Source organism: Triticum aestivum, chromosome 2D, assembly GCF_018294505.1.
Source record: "Triticum aestivum cultivar Chinese Spring chromosome 2D, IWGSC CS RefSeq v2.1, whole genome shotgun sequence".
Classification (NCBI taxonomy): domain Eukaryota; kingdom Viridiplantae; phylum Streptophyta; class Magnoliopsida; order Poales; family Poaceae; genus Triticum; species Triticum aestivum.
In genome coordinates, this window is record NC_057799.1 from 148,658,522 (window position 1) to 148,679,196 (window position 20,675).

The following is a 20,675-nucleotide window of genomic DNA, read 5'->3' on the forward strand; positions in this document are numbered from 1 at the left end:
AAAATATGCATATTGGGTTTTCCTTAATTGTTATTTGTAGTTTCCAGCCTCATTCAAACTTGCCTAGATGTGTAGTTTAATTTTGCTTCACCTCTTGCCATGCCATGCCTATTTATACCGAACATGTATCATACTTTTTTGTGCATCATGCCATGTTTATGCTTGTGCGTTTACCGTGTTGTTTGCTTCTTTCCGGTTGTGCTTCTTCTCGATAGTTCCGGTAACGTTGTGATTGTGAAGATTCGTTCGAATACGACTGTTTGACTACTTCATGGATTTGATCTTCTTCCAAGAGGGATTTCAGGCAAGATGATCATTAGCTTGGATATCACTACTATCTTTGCTTTGCTAGTTGTCTCAATGTTATCGCCGTGTCTCGCCACCTACCACTTATTTTTCAAGCCTCCCAATATTCCATGATAAGCCTCTAACCTCCACCATCCCGGCAAATCGTTGTTTGGCTATGTTCCTGTTTTGCTCAGCACCTCCTATAGCGTTGCTAATTGCAGGTGCAGTGCAGGTTGTTCCATGTTGGGACATGGATATCATGAGATATCACAATATCTCTTATTTAATTAATGCATCTATATACTTGGTAAAGGGTGGAAGGCTCGGTTTTTTGGTTGGTGTTTTGTTCCACTCTTGCCGCCCTAGTTTCCGTTATACCGGTGTCGTGTTCCATGATGAGCACTCCTAACATGTGAGGGGTTTTATGGGGACCTCCCTGATCATTCGCTTAGGTTTAACTATTCCAGCAAGGCCCAACTTTGGTTTTACATTTGCCTAATAACAACTAAAACTTGCATAGGGACTTTCCAGACCCCATGGATAATTAATCAACAAACTAGGCCAGTGCTCCTCGTGAGTGTTGGTCCACCTACTTAGCAGTTGGCCGTGCCGCCTGGGGGCATCTCGGGGTCTTTTGGCTATCGTCCACTATGCATAGACGATTGTGTCCTGAGAATGAGATACACACGGCTCTTATCGGGATGACAACATACCGGCTGGTCTTGCTGGTTTAGTTGTACCTTTGACGAGTAACTTTTCCACCGGCATTCCTTATCATAAGCATCGTGTTATCATGGTGTGAGGATGTTCCATCGGATGTGTGTGGTAATTTATAATGGACTACTTGGAGCACCCCTTTAGGGTTAAATCTTTTCGGAAGCCGTGTCCGTGGTTATCTGGCGACTTGGAAATTTTGTAATATCCGGCTGTAGAGAACTTGACACTAAATCTAAATAAAAATACACCACCTGCATGCGTAACCGTGATCGTCTCTTTTCGAGGGAGTTCAGGAAGAGAACACGGTGGGGTTATGTTTGACTCGTAAGTAGTCCAGGATCACTTCTTGATCATTACTAGTTTGCGACCATTATGCGTGGTCTACTCTTGTTACTCTTGTACTCGTAAGTTAGCCACCATACAATGTTTAGTGCTTGTTGCAACCTCGCCACTTAACCGTCCCATACCTATTAAGCTTTGCTAGTCTTGATACCCTTGGTAATGAGATTGTTGATTCCTCGTGGACCACAGAATTACTACATCAATAGGTGCAGGTACAGGTAAACACTACAAAAAAAATACACTTCCGTGATGATACGTGTTTGTCACAGTAGGTCGCGTTTTTTGTCATGCATGTACATCCATGACGATTTTATGACAGAATCAAGATAGTCATACCTGTGCTGTCGTAGAAGTGTTCCATGACATTACCAAAATTATTATCACGGAAGTGTCCACTTCCATGATGATAAATCGCGCGTCACAGAAGTGCTTTCGTCAAGGGTGACCGACACGTGGCATCCACCGTAACGGAACGCCGTTAAGCTATCGGGTCGGGTTTTGGATCCGATAACCCGTTAACAGCCCCGACCAATGGGGATTTTCCACGTGTAAAATCATCATTGGCTGGAGGAAACACGTGTCGGCTCACCGTTGGGACAGATGTCATCCGCTCATTGGACCGAAGGCGCCTATGATACGGCGACACGTGGCACGGCCCAACAGAGGCCCATTCCTGTGAAAAGGCCGGCCCGTTTGACTTGGTCAAAGGTGGCGGGCCGGCCCACGGAAAGCCTGTTAACGACCTGTTCGCATATAGCCCATTTACAGCCCGCTAACCCAGGGCCCGTTACGCCCTATCCGAATTAGGCCCAGTAGCGTCATCTGGGCCGTCCAATATGATTCAGCCCGTTTTAACTTCCGGCCCATGTGTGGCCCATGACTTCTTTCGGCCCATATGAGGACCTTTGTAACTCTTGGCCCATTAACGGCCCGTGGTGAAACTGGCCCGTAATGAACAGTGTATCACTTTATACCCATTAACGGCCCGTTATTCCATTGGGCCGTTTCCAGCCCAAGTTATCTTTCGGCCTTCTCAGGGCCCATTGATTCTTGGGCTCATTTGCAGCATTCGGTTACATACGGCCCGTTACTGTCATTTTCTGCTTGTGGGCCAAATTCAGCCCGTCGTTACAGTCGGCCCGTTTGCGGACCGTTAATACGTTGGGCCGTTTTCATGTCAAAAAAAACCCGTTGGGCTGTTTTCATAGAGTTATCAAATACGGCCTATTAACGGCCCGTTATGGTCCACGAATAGTACGACCCATGATTGGCGAAATGATGATACGCCCCGTAGAAGGCCCATGGATCCTACGGCCCGTATGAGGCCCATGGATAGTACGGCCCGTAGAAGGCCCATGGATCGTACGGCCCGTAGAAGGCCCATGGACCCTACGACCCTTAGAAGGCCCATGGACCCTAAGGCCCGTATAGAAGGCCGATGGATCCTACGGCCGGACGAAGGCCCATGGATCATACGGCCTGCAGGAGGCCCATGGTTACAACAGTCCGTGTGTTGCCATGATTATTTTGGCCTAGTTACCAAAAATAGGCTATTGTGGCCACTAGAAAAAAACAGAAAAAGAACTGCAGTGACTACAAGCAAACAACTAAACAAGACAATAAGGAAATAAATAAGCAAGCAATTAACGCTAGCCTATTACCGCTATTACACATATTACATCCACTGGGCATCAAAGTTCGCCACCAGTGCAAATATAGGGAACAAAGCAGCACATTACATACACTGGCCGTCAAAATTGGCCACCAGTGCAAATAAACGCGGCAGCAAAACAAGAGCATAACTGAAACAACTTCAGAAGAGCTCAAGAAACGTTATCCTGGGTATCCACCATGCTGGCAATAAGCTTAGCAAGCTGATTAGCTTTGTCCTGTTTGGCGCTAAAATCCTCCAACGCTTGCTGTTGCACCAGAAAGTATGCATCTGAATGCTCCAGGGACTTCCGCAGTCCTTCCGCTTCTTGTCGCAGCACAGCTGATCGATGTCTTTCAGCTTGTAGTTGAGACTCAAGAAACCGAACTGATTCAGACAGTGAGTTTGAATAGCTTGTGCAAGCGGTAGTGGCCAGTAACTCGAACACTAAACCAAGACAGGACTTTGGGGTTGTCTCGCTGTCTTCAAGATAGTCTTCCTTAGCTGTTTTATCAGCTTTGTTGGAGACCAACAAGGATGTGTCACTATCCTGAACCTTATCTGCATTACTTCCTTTACCATTGCTTAATAAGGCACTCTTCCCCAATATTCTGTCAGCATTCTAAAAGAAGAAACAAGCAGACACATAACAAGTTTAGCATGTACTAGTATATGAAACTCATTTCGGTGAACCAGTTCATTAGTAAGGTGGACAGGATTAAACTACCAAGTCTTCTATTGCCAAGTACTAGTACATAATAAAAGCATCAAACAAACATATATCTATGTCCTATGGTCACTGCATTGTCTTGCCAAATCAAAATAGAGACACGGTTCAAATCATATCAGTTCAAGACAAAGCAGCAGTGAAAGAATACAAAGCGTGGGAAACTACACGGCACAACAAGATTTCAGATGGGTACCACGGGTCTACATGTACAACAACACTATTGGCTCTGTTGTGATGCTAGTAATGTGCATGATATGAAAGTCAACTGTATACACAATTGAAATTGAAATCAACAGAGCTATTGATAAGAGCAAACCTGTTAAAGAAACATGCGTGAACATACCTGCTGTGCCATTGGAGTTTCGATTGGATCCTTCAATTTAAAAATAAGTTTGTATGAGTAAATACAGTGATACAAGAGCAAAGCAATCATAGTTAAAAAAGGCGCCTAGCGGCCTAGGCTCTAGGCGTTGGCAAAACGCATTGCGCATAACTACGCATAATCTGTGCATAACTGCGCATAAGCATGCGCTTTGGTCAGTAAAGCGCAAGGCGGTGGCAAAACGCACAATTAACGCCTAGCGCTTTTTTGAACTATGATAGCAATGGAATCTTAAATTAGAACAGTTGTTCTTCAGGTTTAGGCACTTGTTCTACATGAACAGAGTACAGTAAGACGCAAGAATATAATACTTAAAAATAGAAAATGAGCTCATAGACCTTACCACATTCTTGGTTCGGGACCAGTACAGAACAAGGCGTTCCCAGTCATCGTCCAGTAAATGTGTCTCAGGAGAACGTAAGGGAATTTGATGAGTTTCTTTGCCGGTGAAGTACGTTTTCTTCAGGTAATTCCGATACTGCCACCAAGCATTCTTGAAGATAGCAGAGGTATTAGCACAGGTTACCTCATCCTGAGTTTCCAAATCGGTCCTTCTCTATAGAGAAAAATGGGAAAATTTGCTGTATTATAACCATCATGGAGGTAGGATGTATGGGACGAAGCAAAGTAATTGCCATGAATAACATTACTTACACATAACTCCTGGACAAACACCTGCAACTGGCATTTTCCTTCATCTTCAGTATAATATTTCCAAGATGGGAAGATACGCACATACGATTTAACAACATCAAATGCGATAGATGCTAAACTACGACTAGCTGGTTGTGCTTCCTCCACAGGAATAGGCGTACTAACTGGTGGAGTTGGGGTTCGCCGTGATAGTACTGGCCCTTTGGGCACTGGAGCTGCCTTACTAACTGCTCTTGTTTGGGAGCTCTGTGGTGGAGATGGTGCTGTGTCAACAGGAACTGGGTTACTATCGGCTGGGGTTGGGGTTAGATTGGGTGAAGCTGGTTCTCTGTCCATCGCAGTAGGGGTACAATCTGCGAGAGTTTGGGTTATGTGTGGTAGGGCTGGTTCTTGTGCATGTACAACCGGGGTGCTATCTCCACCAAGAGGTAGCACTGTTTTATTTGAAGACCGTGTTTTTAGTCCGCTAGATACTGGCATCACCCGCTCCAATTCAAATGGCTGATAAACAGGAAACATAGTTGAATGTACAGACATTGTATGAGAGACAGATGCAATAGATAGTGTGGAAAAAAGAGGGCATGAAATAGTTGACATGTATATTGTTTAACTAAAACGGATAGCATGACATAATTTCACATATATGATGTCTATCTAAACTGGATAGCATAGCATAACATAATTCAAAGATATGATGAATAACTAAACAGGATCGCATGACATAATTCACCTACATGTTATCTAAGTAATCAGGATCGCATCATTTAATTCACATATGTGATTTATATGCTAAACAGAGGGCATTCGATATGATGTCTGAACTAAGAACATGGTGTTGAATATTGTGTATATGATGTCTAAACTATGCAATGCAAGACACCGTATGCATGATATGAGCAGTATAACCGTGCCAAGTTAGAGCATACACCTCAGTGGGGGAATAGGACTGGTCATCTGTCTCTGAATCCATCTCTGAGGAGCTATCGGGACCCAACAAGAGATCTGCTTCGACAGGTAGCACTGTCTGCTCTGAAGGCCTTGTTTTCACTCCAGATTTTTCCATCTCCCACCCAAATGGCTGATTCACAGGAAGAGTAGTTTAATGTACAAACATTGTCGACAAATGGAAATGTAATGAAGAAAAGGATGGGCAAGATATCATTCAAATATATGATGCCTGGTTAAACAGGATGGCATTGCACATTTCACATATATTATGGCTGGCTAAAAGACATGAGACTGCATAATTCCCATATATGATATAGAAACTAAACAGGTGGCATTACAGAACATGTCTAAACTAAGCAGATGACATATATGATGTCAAAAGTAGGCACTGCAAGGCAACATATGCATGATATGACTAACATCATCATGCCAAGGTAGAGCAAACACCTTGGGGGGTAAATAGGAGTGGTCAGCGGCGTCTGAATCCGCCTCAGAACAGATATCTTCCTCTGGATTACAATCTGGAGAGGGGTGGGGAGGGTTTGCCATTGAACCCACCATGGAGCGATGTCTGCATGACATTGTATTGCCGCGCAAAACTCTTCTCTTTTTCTCTACATGTTCAGCATGACTGTGTACAATATCTGACATGCATACGAAAAAATATGGTGAGATTATGTAAGGAGAGCATGCAGAAATTTAGAGTGATGGTAACAACCAGTGGATCGACGTTTTTCTGTTGAACCAAAATAGCCCTAATGGATCGACGTGAATGTATAGTAATAAGTGATGCAACAAGTGTACAACCTCTTTGCCGTAGCCGTGTCGACCTCAGCATCATTGGGTTGGTCGCTGAAGCAGTTGAGGCAGAGGTGGCTGTCGGAGGTGTGGAGGAAGATCTGAGGAATCTGTAGACGGCGTCCAGGGCACTGCTCTGTTGTGATGGATCGTTCTGTCGTTGGAGCAGCTCCGGTGAGCCGTAAGACGTCAAGGCTGAAGCAGCACAAGACAGACATCGTCAATCTCAAGTGGGATTCTAATAGCATCTCCAATAGATGATGTAAAATGGATGTAAAATTAACATCACCAAAAACCACCTGACTACAACAGATGAGGTAAAAACTGTTGACTCTGAACTTAACTGTCGAAACTGAAATTTACTGTGGAATCTGAATGCTACTGTCGAAACTGAACGCAATGGTAGCAGAGAGGCACTTGACATGTAGTTTAGGGAGGGCCTGCAGTTCATCTTCAACCTGCACCCCCCTGAGCCGCCAGCCACCACCGGCCGAACCGCCGGCCCCAGCGCCGCCTCGCCGCCCTGAAACAACTCGCCACCGCCGCCCCGGCCAGCCCTCTAGGGCCCCCGCCCCCCACCCTGAACCCTAAGATAGATAGTGGGGTACCTCTCCGGCGAGCCCCCGTCCCCGCTGCGGGTGGTTCTTCCTTAACTCCGGCGAGCCCCCCAACCCCTGAAAATCGACTGACCCAAAAGTTGATTCAGTCGACTGAAGTGTGGCTTAATCGGAGCAGAGCAGCAGCACGAGCGAGGGGGAGAGCAGTAGCAACAACTGGGCGAGCGAGCGATCGAGCGAGAGCCGGAGTAGCAGCAGCAGTGCGAGCGAGCGAGCGAGAGCCGGAGCAGCAGCAGATCCGGCTGGTATGGACGCCGCCGCCGAAGGGGCCTCGCACTGGGGGAGAGCCGCCGTGGAGATGTCGCCCGCGGCGCCGGCTTCAAGGTAGCCGCTCCATGGGGGTGCGGGATGGAGCACCGTCGGCGCCGGGAGGTCGAGTTAAGGAGAAGGTGCGATGCGATGAGTGTACAACCTCTTTGGTGGCGCCGAGTAGGCCTCGGCTTCGTCCGAGGAGTCGGTGAGGATGCTGCGGTTCCGGTGGAGCAGGTTAAGGCGGCGCTGTGGGGATGGAGCAGCCGCGATAGACGAGGCAATTGTCGGAGCAGCTCCTTGGAGGTGGAGGACGGGGCGGCTGAACCGGCGGGACGGCGAGATGGACGACGGATCCTCATCCGGGGAGGTGGACGAGGGACGTCGAGCTATTGCGGTGGACGACGTCGTCGGGGAAGAGGCTCCGGCTGGGCAGCGGTGACGTGGCGGACGGAGGAGGGTGGGGTTTCGCGGCTGGAGCGGAGAGGTTATGGCGGCCTGGGATTTCGAATGGCGAAAAGGGGGCGATGGGAGGGGGTGAAGCATGACTTAGGGACGCGCTTGTTCAAAATGTAGGGTGTGTTACAAAAATACCCCCCACCGATTTGAACTAGCGGCCCTTTCGGCTCAGGGTTAGAAGGGGGATTTCGCGTGTCGGGATTTGGCAGCTGGAGGGAGTTTTCGCGCGCGTTGTAATTTCGGGATAGCAAGGCGCGGGTTGTGAAGGCGCCAGTTTTGGGAGCACGATATCTGAATTTTCGGGATATAACAAGACGCGGGTTGAATTTTAGGGACAAGCCTAACGTGTAGTAATATTGTACTTGTACGTACCAAATCAATTCGCACTTCCCTCAACCAAAAAGAAAACGAAAAAAATAAAACTATTCACACCACACAAAGAGAGAGTCTTGCCCCGTTTTACTATACAAATGCTATTCAAAGCTACTCCCTCCTTCCATCTATATAGGGCCTAATGCGTTTTTCGATGCTAACTTTGACCAAATATTAGAGCAATGATATATGACATGCAACTTACACAAAGCACACCGTTAAATTCGTCTGTGAAAGGTTCTTTCAATGATATAATTTTCACATTGTGCATGTCATGTACTATTAATCTTGTCAATAGTCAAAGGCGGTCTTAAAAATCTCATTACGCCCTATATAGATGGAAGGAGGGAGTATGAATCCATGTTATGTCCGATTAAATTTTTTCGCTTGCTGTATAATGCATGTAACCTACTCATACCAACATTTTAGTGCATTCCAAATGTCTATACTACCGCTGCAATTCGAACTAAATTTGAATTCGTTTCTCTATTTCAATAAGAATCTACAATCATGATTGTTGCCAACTTCAACCATCATAGTTTCCTTGCTATCCGCCAGATATAAATCGGACGCCTATAATGCAGGATGGCAGGCACACCATCATCAACAACTCCGTTTTTTATAAGAGTAGAGATAAAATATATTAAATGTAGTATAACATGTTCATAACCACACCATGTGTATCACCGTTATATATATTCACACATGCGTCGGTTTGAAACACTATGATAAATTCTTCAAATATCCGAATTCGCTTTTTATAATGAAGTATATATGATCTCTATTCGTCTTTTACACCCACACAACCCTCTTATCTTTGTAGCTAGCGCTAACTTTCTCTTGTGCATGCACACGCCCGCATCCCTCTCACCCTCCCTCAGCATTCTCTAGCTCCATCGCGCAAATTCGTCTTTTCACTTTAGGTCGTTCACCCACGGTGTGTGTAGGCCCCCAGCTCCTTCTTTACGGCACACATCGATCGATATGCCTCTCTAGCCAGGTGTGCCTAGCACAAACACAAGCTTCCCCTGTTCTCTTGTCACTGTCCATGCCTCACTCCCACCACTCTTTTCATTGTTCTCGTACTCGCACACTCCTCCCCCCTCGATATAGTATGCCTTTCGTACCACCTCCTACATGCATCCCTCTCTCTCTATCCTTCTCCTCGTGCCTCATTTGCTTCTAACACACACATGCATGTATACCGATCAATCTCCCAACATATACCTACATCAACTTTAACTACCCCCCCATCGATCGACGTACCACACAAGTTATGTCTCTCCTTTCTCTAACAAAGGGCGATTGATCTTCCTATGTAGTTACGTCTGCTTACCACAGCCACAGCGTCCCCCCTCATCATTCGTGCATACCTCCTGACCCGTCTCTCACACGCACGTGCACAGACAACAAGCAGCCATCTCCTCTCTTATTGATATTGCGGGCGTGCCCTCCGTTTGTCTAGCAAGCCTATCCCACCATTTGTTAGAAGCAACTCCACTACCACCCCCTCCAACACTCTAGCTCTGTCTCTCTCCCAACCTTATTCCTCTCCTGCACATATGCATGGATGCCGATCGATCTCCCTTAATACATGAGGCAGATCGATCTCCTTAATACATGAGGTAGGCCTCTCTCGTCCTCCACACATATACCAGCCATTGTACCTCTATAGTTGATTGGGCCTCCCTCTTCCCCCACCACACACTGATAGTCGAGCGCTGCAGGTAGGTATCCATGCCACAGAGACAAACTGCACATGTCCCATCTCACATTCCAGTAGGCCAGCCACTCTATATCTTTGACGTGGGCACACACAAATTCGATGGCACTCTTTATCGATCGCGCGCGCACACACACACACACACATCATCCCTCTCGATTCTATGGACACCTCAAGCCGATGATACCTCCACTCTCTTCTCGTGGATCGCCCCCTCTATATATATGTTATATCCAGGACTCTATTTCAAACACATTGCATATGTTACATTTTTTGATTGACCCCCCCCCCCCAAAACTCTCAAGAACCCACACACTATATCTCTCTAGGTTTGTATCTCTCTCACACAACCCCGCGTAGGTGGTGTACGTATACAAGAAGAGAATAGGTGCACCGTGCACATACTCACGCTTCGTGCCCAGCCACACCCGCGCAGGTACACGGTGGAGCTCATTTCTTTACGAAATGGCAGCCCACGTGCTAATTTGAACGCCTATAGCGGTTGTTTACCTAGGGAGGTCGTGTACCACGCGTGCCCGAAACAAAGTTCGACTTGACGCGTTGCCGCGTTATTTTTAAATAAAGTTATAGCGCTCAATGGCACGTACACAGAATATTAAACGATTTTTATGGAGAAAATGGTAGTCCGCTCACTATATACAATGGAGCCTGCCTGCCTGGTTTGTCGCTCTTCAGAGTATCTCACACAAGGCTGCAGTGGCCTCTCTCTCTCTCACCGTTGGTCACTGATCCGGCCGCATCCCGTCCGCCGGGGGAAAGGGAGTGCGGTGGTTTCTTTCTCTCTCACCGTTGGTCACTGATCCGGCTGCATCCCGTCTGCCGGGGGAAAGGGAGGAAGTGCATCGTTCTCCGTTTGACGGCGCCGAGGTAGCACGTCCCGATCTGCGGTACACGCCGTTCTCTCTGACCAAGCTCCGGCGCGGCAGGGCCTACGCCACTTGCTCGCAGATTCCGCCCGCCGCCTCTCACCTAGTTACATCCCGACGACCTCCAGGTATCCCCTACGGCCTTGCTCCACTGCCCGTCTTCCCACGTCGCTGCATGTGGATCTTCCATAGTTCTTTGCCCAAAACGTAGCTCGTCCGGCGTACTTTCCATATTGCATTCTCGTCCGTGTTGTTATCTTCCCTTAGGACAAGGAATATGCTTCTTTTTTGTCGTCGCATGTGTCATCAACTGTTATTGGCCAGTAATTGTTTCCTTTCTACTCGTTGCTATTGTGACCTTTTGGTGAACTGCATAAATCACTTTTTTCTTAAGAGTGTTTTGTGCAGTTGTACTAAAATGTCACACGGGCAACGTCTCTACATTTCAGTGCGACTGCACAAAGGGAGATTGGTTTTGCTCTATCCTCCTCATCCAACTCCGAGCCTAATCTTCTCCAACTAGTTAGTCTTAAGAGAGACTGCAAAGATGACCGGCTTCTATTTGTGTGTTTATTGTTTCATAAGCAGTCCTCTATTATCGTAATCACACTTAATATCTTTGGAACAGGGACGCTCAGCTCTATTTTAGTGGAACTGCACAAAATGATCGGAATGTTGCATGCTCCAGACAGCTACTTTTTTCCCCAACATGCCTTGTTGATTTAGACAGAGCTGGGGGGGCGTTGCTGCCAATGAAAGCATGGATCATTTGTGATGTAATTATTAGCTCTGATCTGCTAATAATTGACATGCATTAGCAAGGAAGTTAGTTTTTTATTGTTTCCGAAAGAGCATCGATGGCAAGACACGCGAAACAAAAGCTGAAAGCTCACACCATTGTACAATTTCATGTCGCTGGAAAATTATTTGTATAGTACGTCAATTATGTAAACAAATCCTGGAAGCTTGATAGCATTGCCAGAAGCCTCTTCATCATCCGGGTCCATGTGCCATGCACAAAATTATACTCCTTCATTCCTAAATATTTGTCTTTTTACAAATTTCAAACGGGCATATTTTAGAGTGTAGATTCACTCATTTTGCTTCGTATGTGTACTCCATCCGTTCCTAAATATTCTATTCGTCTTTCTAGAGATTTCAACAAGTGACTACATACGGAGCAAAATGAGTGAATCTACACTCTAAAATATGTCTATATACATCCGTATGTGCCAGTCCATTTGAAATCTCTAAAAAGACAAATATTTGAGTAGTCACTCGTTGAAATCTCTAGAAAGACAAATACTCCGGAGTATATTATGAACCGAGGGGGTAGTGCACAACCGCATGGGACACTCAGCCCGGTCGTTGCGCCGCATTAATAGTGAGTAATGATCAGTCAAATCATAAGCCCCACCTTTCCCACTGTAAGTTGCTCTGAAGAAGCAACCATCAATACGCTCTTCTTTGAATCCGCTCATACTACTCCATCCGTCACTGTTTACACAGCGCGCTTCAAAAAAAAGAAAAAAAATCTATGGGACCAAGGCGACTAGCGATCGGCCTGAAAAATAGCATTGGTAGTTATAGCACGACGTCTATTACTAGAGGGAATGATGCGTACACACATGCACGTAGTGCTTCCACCCGGGTACACACATGCATGCACTTACTCAACTCCGTAGTAGTACAGTACATGGAGAGAAAATTGTGGACTTGATTGCGGTTACCACGCCCTAATTAATTGAGCATTAAACCAAACGCGTCTAAAGTCTCTCTGGTGGTGGAAATGCATTGAGAGAAATGCATCATAATGAAGCGCGCCCTGTAAACTGTGATGGAGGGAGGAGTAGTATGAAGGGGCAAAACCAAGTACGCGTATGGCCAGTCGGTCAACGCACCTCCTCTTGGCATATCACTGACATGTGGGACAGGAGTGTGAGCAAACCGATCTCAATTGACGGCAAAGAGCAAACCCGCCATTCCTTGAGAGAGACGATGAGCGAGAAGACACAGACGGGCTCGCACGGAGGCCAAGATATATTCGAGCATGGTTGGTTGATCGATATCATTCATTATATGTTGGGCTACCGTTTTCCTCCCTTCTCCGGAATAAACGTGTACTTTATCAGAGATAAAAAAATAAGAGTACAGACGCTCCACCATGCGGTTCTAGTAGTAGTACTACTCGTATTACTGCGCTTGGCTCTTCGCCTCTTCGTGAAGTCGAACAATGATGGTACTCCGCATGTTGGGTACTACAGTGTATGCCTCTGACAATCTGACACCGAATGGACTGATGCATGTCCACCAAGGGTAGGTTGCATTAGTCAAAAGGCGTAAGCGAGCTTCACCTTGTCCTGCAAGCTTCTCCTCGTTCTGCGAGTTGACGGGACACACCAAAAAGTAGTGCTAGTCCATACTCCCTCCTTTCCGGTTAATATGGCTTAATCTTTTTTGCGGGTAAATGAGAGAGCTTTATTCATATATAAGCATTCTTAGGACGATCAGCCAAGACACTGGTCACTAGGAAGCGAGGTACCCCGGAAAAAAAGAACTAGGAAGCGAGGTGTTTCATGAAGCCAACTCTCGGCCACATTCAAAGTGCAGCAAGCACGGTTCGCACGAAGATGCGCCGCAAGGTTTGCTGACCTGTTTACATGCTGAATAACAAAAAAAGAGGAAATATTACCGAGTGCTACTATTTGTAACAGGATATGAGCCAGATATAAGGGAGAATTGTGGCGAGTGTTCCATGCAATCAACTTCCATTATCACATGCGAGAACCCTCGAAGAGAACCAAATGTGTTGAAGATTGCTTTATCACATTTAAAATTATAATAAGAGTGCAGACGCTCCTCCATCCGGTTCCTAGTACTAGTATAGTACGTACCTTTATAGACTATAGTAGTAGTACTAGTAAACTTTGTGCTTGTCTGTTCGCCTATTCGGGAAGTCGAACAATAATAGCACTAGTAGTATAGTGTATGCTTCTGGCAATCTGACACCAAATTAACTGTTGCACGTCCACCGCCTGAACAATAATAGCACTAGTAGAAAACCCACAGTCGGTACGATGCCGCGTCCCAACCGCCCTTCTAGCTACAGCCCGACGTCCCAGGTAGTCCATCTTCCTTTTGGAGCCGGCTTGCTCCACTGCCGTAGCTCCATCTCCATGTCGATCTTTCTCTACTTCTACCGGCTTCTACTTGTGATGAGTTTATGTCTCATGAACTAGTGTCAGTACTATTATTCTAATCACACTTCTTCAATATCTTTGCCATCAGGGATGCTCAGGTCGATTTTAGTGGAACTGCACAAAAGCATCGTATGATCCGAGGGTGCCAGCCGTCTTTCCTTCGACAGGTTCTACCTGGCCAGGAAATTAAATCATGTTTAGGGTTTAGGGTTTAAGTCGTAGTGACCCCATCAGTAGTTTTTCTTCCGTACACACTCTCACAACTTTTTTCTTTAGTTGTGAAGTAAATATTGGCTATGATCTGTGAATCATTGAGATGCATCAGCATGCGTGTTAGTTTTCCTTTGTATTTGATGGAATGTTGTAACGGGGCAACCTTGCAATAGGAATGAAAATGGAGTGGAAAGTTTCCGTTTTTCCGGAGAAAAAATGGAAACGGAGAGAAACCAACGTTTCATTTCGTTGGATCGCGCCGTCGAGCAAAACCAACATTTAAATCACGTATGTCGTGTTCGTGTCTCACCCTCCTCCATGGCTCGACCCCACACGGTCGCTCGGCATGCCACTCACCGCAAACCGAGTATACGATAACTTTCCCGCCTGCTTGTCGATGGATCGCGCCATTGAGTACTAGCACTACTGGAAGAGATTGACGAGTTGGGGGAGGACAGCTAGCTGTAGCACGGACTCGCAAGAACTTTTTACATGCATGTTTTAGCCGGCTATTGCGACCTTTGAACGCGGAGCAGCCGCATGCACCCGGAAGCGGTGCAGGCGACGCTCTCTCGGCCGGCGCGCCGCTTCAATGCCGGCGCCAGTGAGAGGTCGCGTCCGCTCTGGCCGGGCATGAATGCGGCACTGACCGTTTCGGGCGGGAAGCACGCGCGGGTGATGAAGAGGGTTCGGGTTGGTCAGGACCGGCCGTGGCAGCGGTCCGGACGTGCGCAAACAAGAGATGATGTACGTTAATATTGCTGCGTATACAATTAACAACGTAAATAATGTGCCAGTTGGACAAATATGATTGGAGATGGAGATGGAAATGAAATTTTACGTAAACATGGATATGCATGTCTATGTCTATGTGTGTGTGCGCGACGACTCTCGTGACCTAGAAGCGGGGGCGTGTTTTTGATCGAGTTTTCTTTCTTGGTACATTAGAAAATCAGTTTGTCTAATTCACATCTAGATGTTATTTAAGGATATCACATCTAAGCTCCCACAGGTATATAATGTAGCAACAAGAAACAAAAAAACTAGGAAAAAAATAGACCACAAACAGAGTGGACATCAACTTAGATGTGACATAACTATGTCACATCTAGATGTGTCCTAGACAGACCCCCCGCCCGCCGCCTAAACGACATCTCGCCCACCTGAGGTATAACTTCTTGTACTGGTCCAGCTCCCCAGGTCGCTGCGTGCGGGTTTTCTTCTATGCGACTACTCCCCAGCTCCCCATGCATAGTAGCTAGGGTTCGTCGGCTGGTCCAACATCACCTACTAGTACTATTATAGAGGAAATGCCACTCGAAAAGTTGTCCTGATTTATGCCTCGGTGGAGGTATACATGTTGTTTCGATAAAAAGTACATGGTGGTTGTGCGGTCATTGTCCATATGGTGGTAGTACTATCACTGGTTAAATGAAGAAATGCTTTTTTTCTCGGGTATCCTGGTTTAGTTCCCATCAAGATAATTATGATGCTTCTGTTTGTTGGTGTACTTTTCATTAATTCTTATTGACAATTGAGATATCGTTGCTAACCCTTTTTTATATTTTTGGAAACAGCGATGCGTGTCTCCATACTAGATGCCAAATGGATGATGCATCACCACGATGACCTATCGATGCTCATGGTTGCGCCTCATGGTTGCGTCGGCTGGTGAAGCTGATCGATTTTCAATGAAAAACAAGCTGTCTTCCATCAGTGCTCTTTGCTTGTTACGCACAAAGATGATGTCCTTCGTCAGTTCACCTTGGTTGCATTGGAGACGCAGTCGTCTTTCACGTTGGTGCAATTTTATCACACAATTGGCTATGAACCAAATGTTTCCTCGAAGAAGGATCGACGTTGGTACTAAGAGCATAAGTTTTGTATTGATTTCTAAGCCTTCTCACAACTTTGTCTCCAGCTCCCCTGTAATTTTATTTGTCGAGCTATTAACTTTGATTTTAAAAATGGTGTGGACTAAAAACCCGGATGGACGTAGTAGCCCTCCATTTTTATTTACTCCGCATATTAGATTTGACTGAAGTCAAACTTTGTAATACTCTCAAACCTTTCCAATAATTGAAATTAAAATTTGTACACACTCTCACACATTTCTGATAATTTGGCGCATGTGTGGTTGTTCACTTAAGGGAGGGTAGTGTACCACACGTGAAGGACAGGAAGTGCGACCAGGACGCGTGGGCGTGGATCGTTAGTTCATCGGAAGTAGTACTAGTTTTCTTCACTGTACATTAAATAAAGAGTTTCGTTTCGTACTTACACAATTTAAAACGATTGTTATGGAGAGAATAAGAAAACCACTCCACTATATATTAGTCGTATACACGAGAGTACTATATGGACGCAGCTTCATTGACTTAGTGCACCTGCCTTTGGATTTATGACAGGTGGGCCCAAAATGTGGCTGGCTCACCTGTCATACAGCCAAAAGCAGGTGCAGTGAAGGCACCGGAGCTCAGTCCGTACTACAGTAGTATATATATAAGCGGGAGCCTCAGCACTTGTTCGCTAGGGTTTGCACTCTCCACACGCTCGCCGCACTACATATATGTTACACGCTGGAGGCTCAGCGTTCATTTGCTAGGGTTTGCTATATTCACAGTCTCTCACCATCTCTTCACCAGATCTAAACAAGACTGCGTTGGCCTCTTGTCTCTCTCTCCCCCCTCGCAGCTGATGAAGGAGGCGTCCGTATCCCGTCGCACCGGGAAGGGGAGGAGGTGCAGCGTTCACTCTATCGCCTTCGGCGAGGGAGGCAATCCACTGCCGGCTGCGCTATTCTCTTTCACCCAGCGCCTGTGCGGGAGGGCCACCGACCCCTTCTTCCTCGCTGTCGTACGTAGTGTGGGCAGATCCGGCCTCCCACCGCATGCCTTGCCACATCCCGACGACCCTAAGGTATAAGTTTCTTTGAAACCATCGTTGCTCTAGCTGCATGTGGATCTTTTTCGATCTGTAGTCGAATCTAGGTCTTGGTTCAAAGAGGAAAGAAGGGTGCGGTGGGCTGGAGCAAGAATTTAGGACGTGGTTCAATGAGGAAAGGAGGGGCGGAAAGTAGTATAGACTAGCTATCCAGCCGCTTTGTAGGTCGAAGGGGAAAAAGGGGTAACCCAGTACACACATCTGTAAGGAACCGATCTCTTTGTTGAAAAGGGAAAGAAACTGGGGGGTCGAGTAGTTTGTGCAGGACTAGATTTGCTGTCCTCACATAGGAAGAAGGTTCAAAGAGAACAAATATGGGACCAGCGCATATATGCTGCTTGGCCACATACTCTGCATCACCCATTTATACGTGTGGACGCACATGGTGCTGGCATGTCCCATACAACTATTTTGCTGTTGTTAATCTAAGAATACCGCCGGAAAATTGAAGCAATGCCACTTTTAAAAGTAAATTACATTTTTAACGAATGTTGTTTCAAGAGAATGTCTCTGTTAATATGAATCAATGCAACCGTTTTAGAAATGCTACTGTCCTACTTTGTTTTCCATCCAAGATAAGTTAGATGCTTCTTTCTGTCACCGTTTGTTTCATCCTCCTTTATCGGCAAGTAATTGTTTCCTTTTTTGCCTCTGTTAAAATAGGGCTATCGATTCAACTTGTTGCTATTGCGACATTTTGCTTCGCTACTCGAAACACTTATGTTTTAAGAGTGTTTTGTGCAGTTCAACTTGAATGTCACACCGGTGACTTTGCTTAATTTTGGTGGAACTGCACAAAAGGAGATTGAGATTTGTTTCCAGTCTTCGTGGCGAGTTGTTTCAAATCTTGGTCTCAACCACATGATGTGTAGTGTGCTTTGAGATGTTGTGCTAATTGTTTTGGTACTGTTTTAAATAAATGTTGAATTGAAGCTATTGTATTGATGTCTTTTCCCATTAAGTAGTGAACAAAATGGGACCAACCCAGACATGATGCTTGTTGCTTTGTTACAACAAATTCAGCATCACCCCCTTTATAAGCCAGTAATTGATGCCACTCTAAGAATTAACTACTGAATCTTATTTCAAAACTGCAACACTTGTTAGGGATTGGCGGAATTACCATTTTTGTGGCCGCATGTTTTATCCTCCTTTATTAGCCAGTAATTGATTCCTTTTTTGCCTCTGTTTAAACAGGGATATCTATTCAACTTGTTGCTATTGCGACATTTTGCTTCGCTATGCGAAACACTTTGCTTGATTTCAGTGCAACTGCACAAAACGAGATTGGATTTCCTATTCGTGTTGGCAGATTCGTATTTTATCTTGTCCGTCTCATGAAAGGTCAGTACAGGCCTTCATCCACATGATTGTGTAGTGTGCTTTGAGATGTTGTGCTACTTGTATTGGTACTGTTTTAATAAATGTTGAATTGAAGCTATTGTATTGCTGTCTTTTCCCATTAAGTAGTGAACAAAAATGGGACCAACCCAGACATGATGCTTGTTGCTTTGTTGCAACAAACTCTGCATCACCCCCTTTATAAGTACATGGAAGCACGTACTATTGTTGCGCCCACTCTCCCCTGGAACTGTTTATGCTTTTCGTTAATCTAATGTCGCTGGTAAAATTAAGCAATGCCACTCTCAGAATTAATTAACTACTGAATCTTAGTTCAAAACTGCAACACTTGTTAGGAATGGTACTATCCTGCTTTGTAGTTCTTTCTACATGTTTAACCAAGGTATTGTTAAGATAATGTCTCTGTTAAAATGAATCAGTTGCATTGTTTTAGGAATGGTACTTTTCTGCTTTGTCGTTCTTTATACATGTTGAAACAAGGCATTGTTAAGATAATGTCTCAGTCAATATGAATGAATCACACTGATGGAGAATTGCTACTCTCCTGCTTTGTTTCCCATTAAGATAAAGTAGATCAGTAGATGCTTTTCTTCTGGGAGTACAAGTGATCAACCGTTATTTCTCAGAAATTGTTTCCCTTATACCTATTGTTGCTTATAGGGATATCAAAATTAAAGCTCGGTTTTATTCCGATTTCGATTTTAGTTGAACTGCACAAAAGGAGCCAATGTGTCCAAGGCAAACTGCTGCATTACTGGGTCCAGTTGGTCATTCCACTTTGCAAAAAGAAGCAGTCACTGTTTGCGCTACATTACAGAAGGAATGACCGAGAAGCTTTACAGAGTATTATTAGACACCGGTGACATGACTAGTCTGCAGAGACCATTGGCAATTTAACAACACGTGGAGTGCCCTGGGCAAAAAGTGCCCAAACAAGTACAAGAAGCTACGACAGGACTCCACGATCATAGGCATTACATATTTTGAATGGGAAAAGCTTGTCAAAGTTTAATCATTGATGTTAGCAAGAAGACGTTAGTTTAATATATTGGAATTGGAAAACCTTGTCAAAATTTGCTCATTGATGTTAGCCAGAAGACATGCATTTGATATTTTTGAGTGGGACGCCCTTGCTGTGAGCAGCGTCGAGTGTTTTTTCCTATTCTTGTGTTTAGTTTAGAAGTAAATAGTTACTCTGCTGAGATATTCCTGTGTTAAGAGTTTGTTCTGAATATTGTCTATGTAATGCCAGGCCTTGTGTTTGATTGCAAAGTTGAGCTTGGAATGGTGTGGCATGCGGCATCACGAGCTGTTCACCGTGCCTCCTTAGAATAATGCTTCGTATTGTTTTGCATGTCGATCTAATGCCAGTGATTTGCTTGTTAAGAAGATCATCCTCTTCTGTTGTTTCCGTGCTTAAGAAGTTCATCGTCTGATGTTTCATTCATAGCCTATACGACAAGTCGGGTAGGTTAGACGTGAAACCATATGATCTTCCGACCAACTCATGATATTAGGCCGTGATTGGATCGTCGTTTTCCAACCAAAACCGCTTGTAAAACTGACGCTTGTAAATTAAAGTAGATGGTCTCGGGCGAAGGCGCTTGGTTGGTCGATTTCGACTAGTAAAATATCAGAAGTACTTCACACACGATAAAAACGCTGAACGACACTCGGACGATTGCTAATCCAGCCGTTAGCTGCTGTTTCAGCTTTGCTCATGGATGGCATGATACGCACGTCGTGCATGTATCGTCTGGTAATGTCGTCCATATAGCAGTGCTCATAAAATATACACTGGTCTCTCAAATTACACGCGTAACCCGCCGGTTTTACTTACAGACCTCGGGCCCTCGGTTTCAATACGCCTGTATTTTACGCGTTGTTTCCGATGATGAGTAAATTACACTTGTATGTTAATACAGGTTTGAAATAAACCAGAGCTCCCAAGCGCGGCCTTACCGTTTCATGCCGTCTCAGTTTCTCGAAGGTGCTCATAGGTGTCCGATGATCCTGGCTTCCTGAATGAGCAGCGGGCGCTGTATCAGACCATCCGTAGGGCCCGCGAGGCCCTCTCCGTTGTCCTTCGAGTTGTTGCGCTCGCCGTGGCGCCGAGCATTGTTAACATCGTCAACGAACA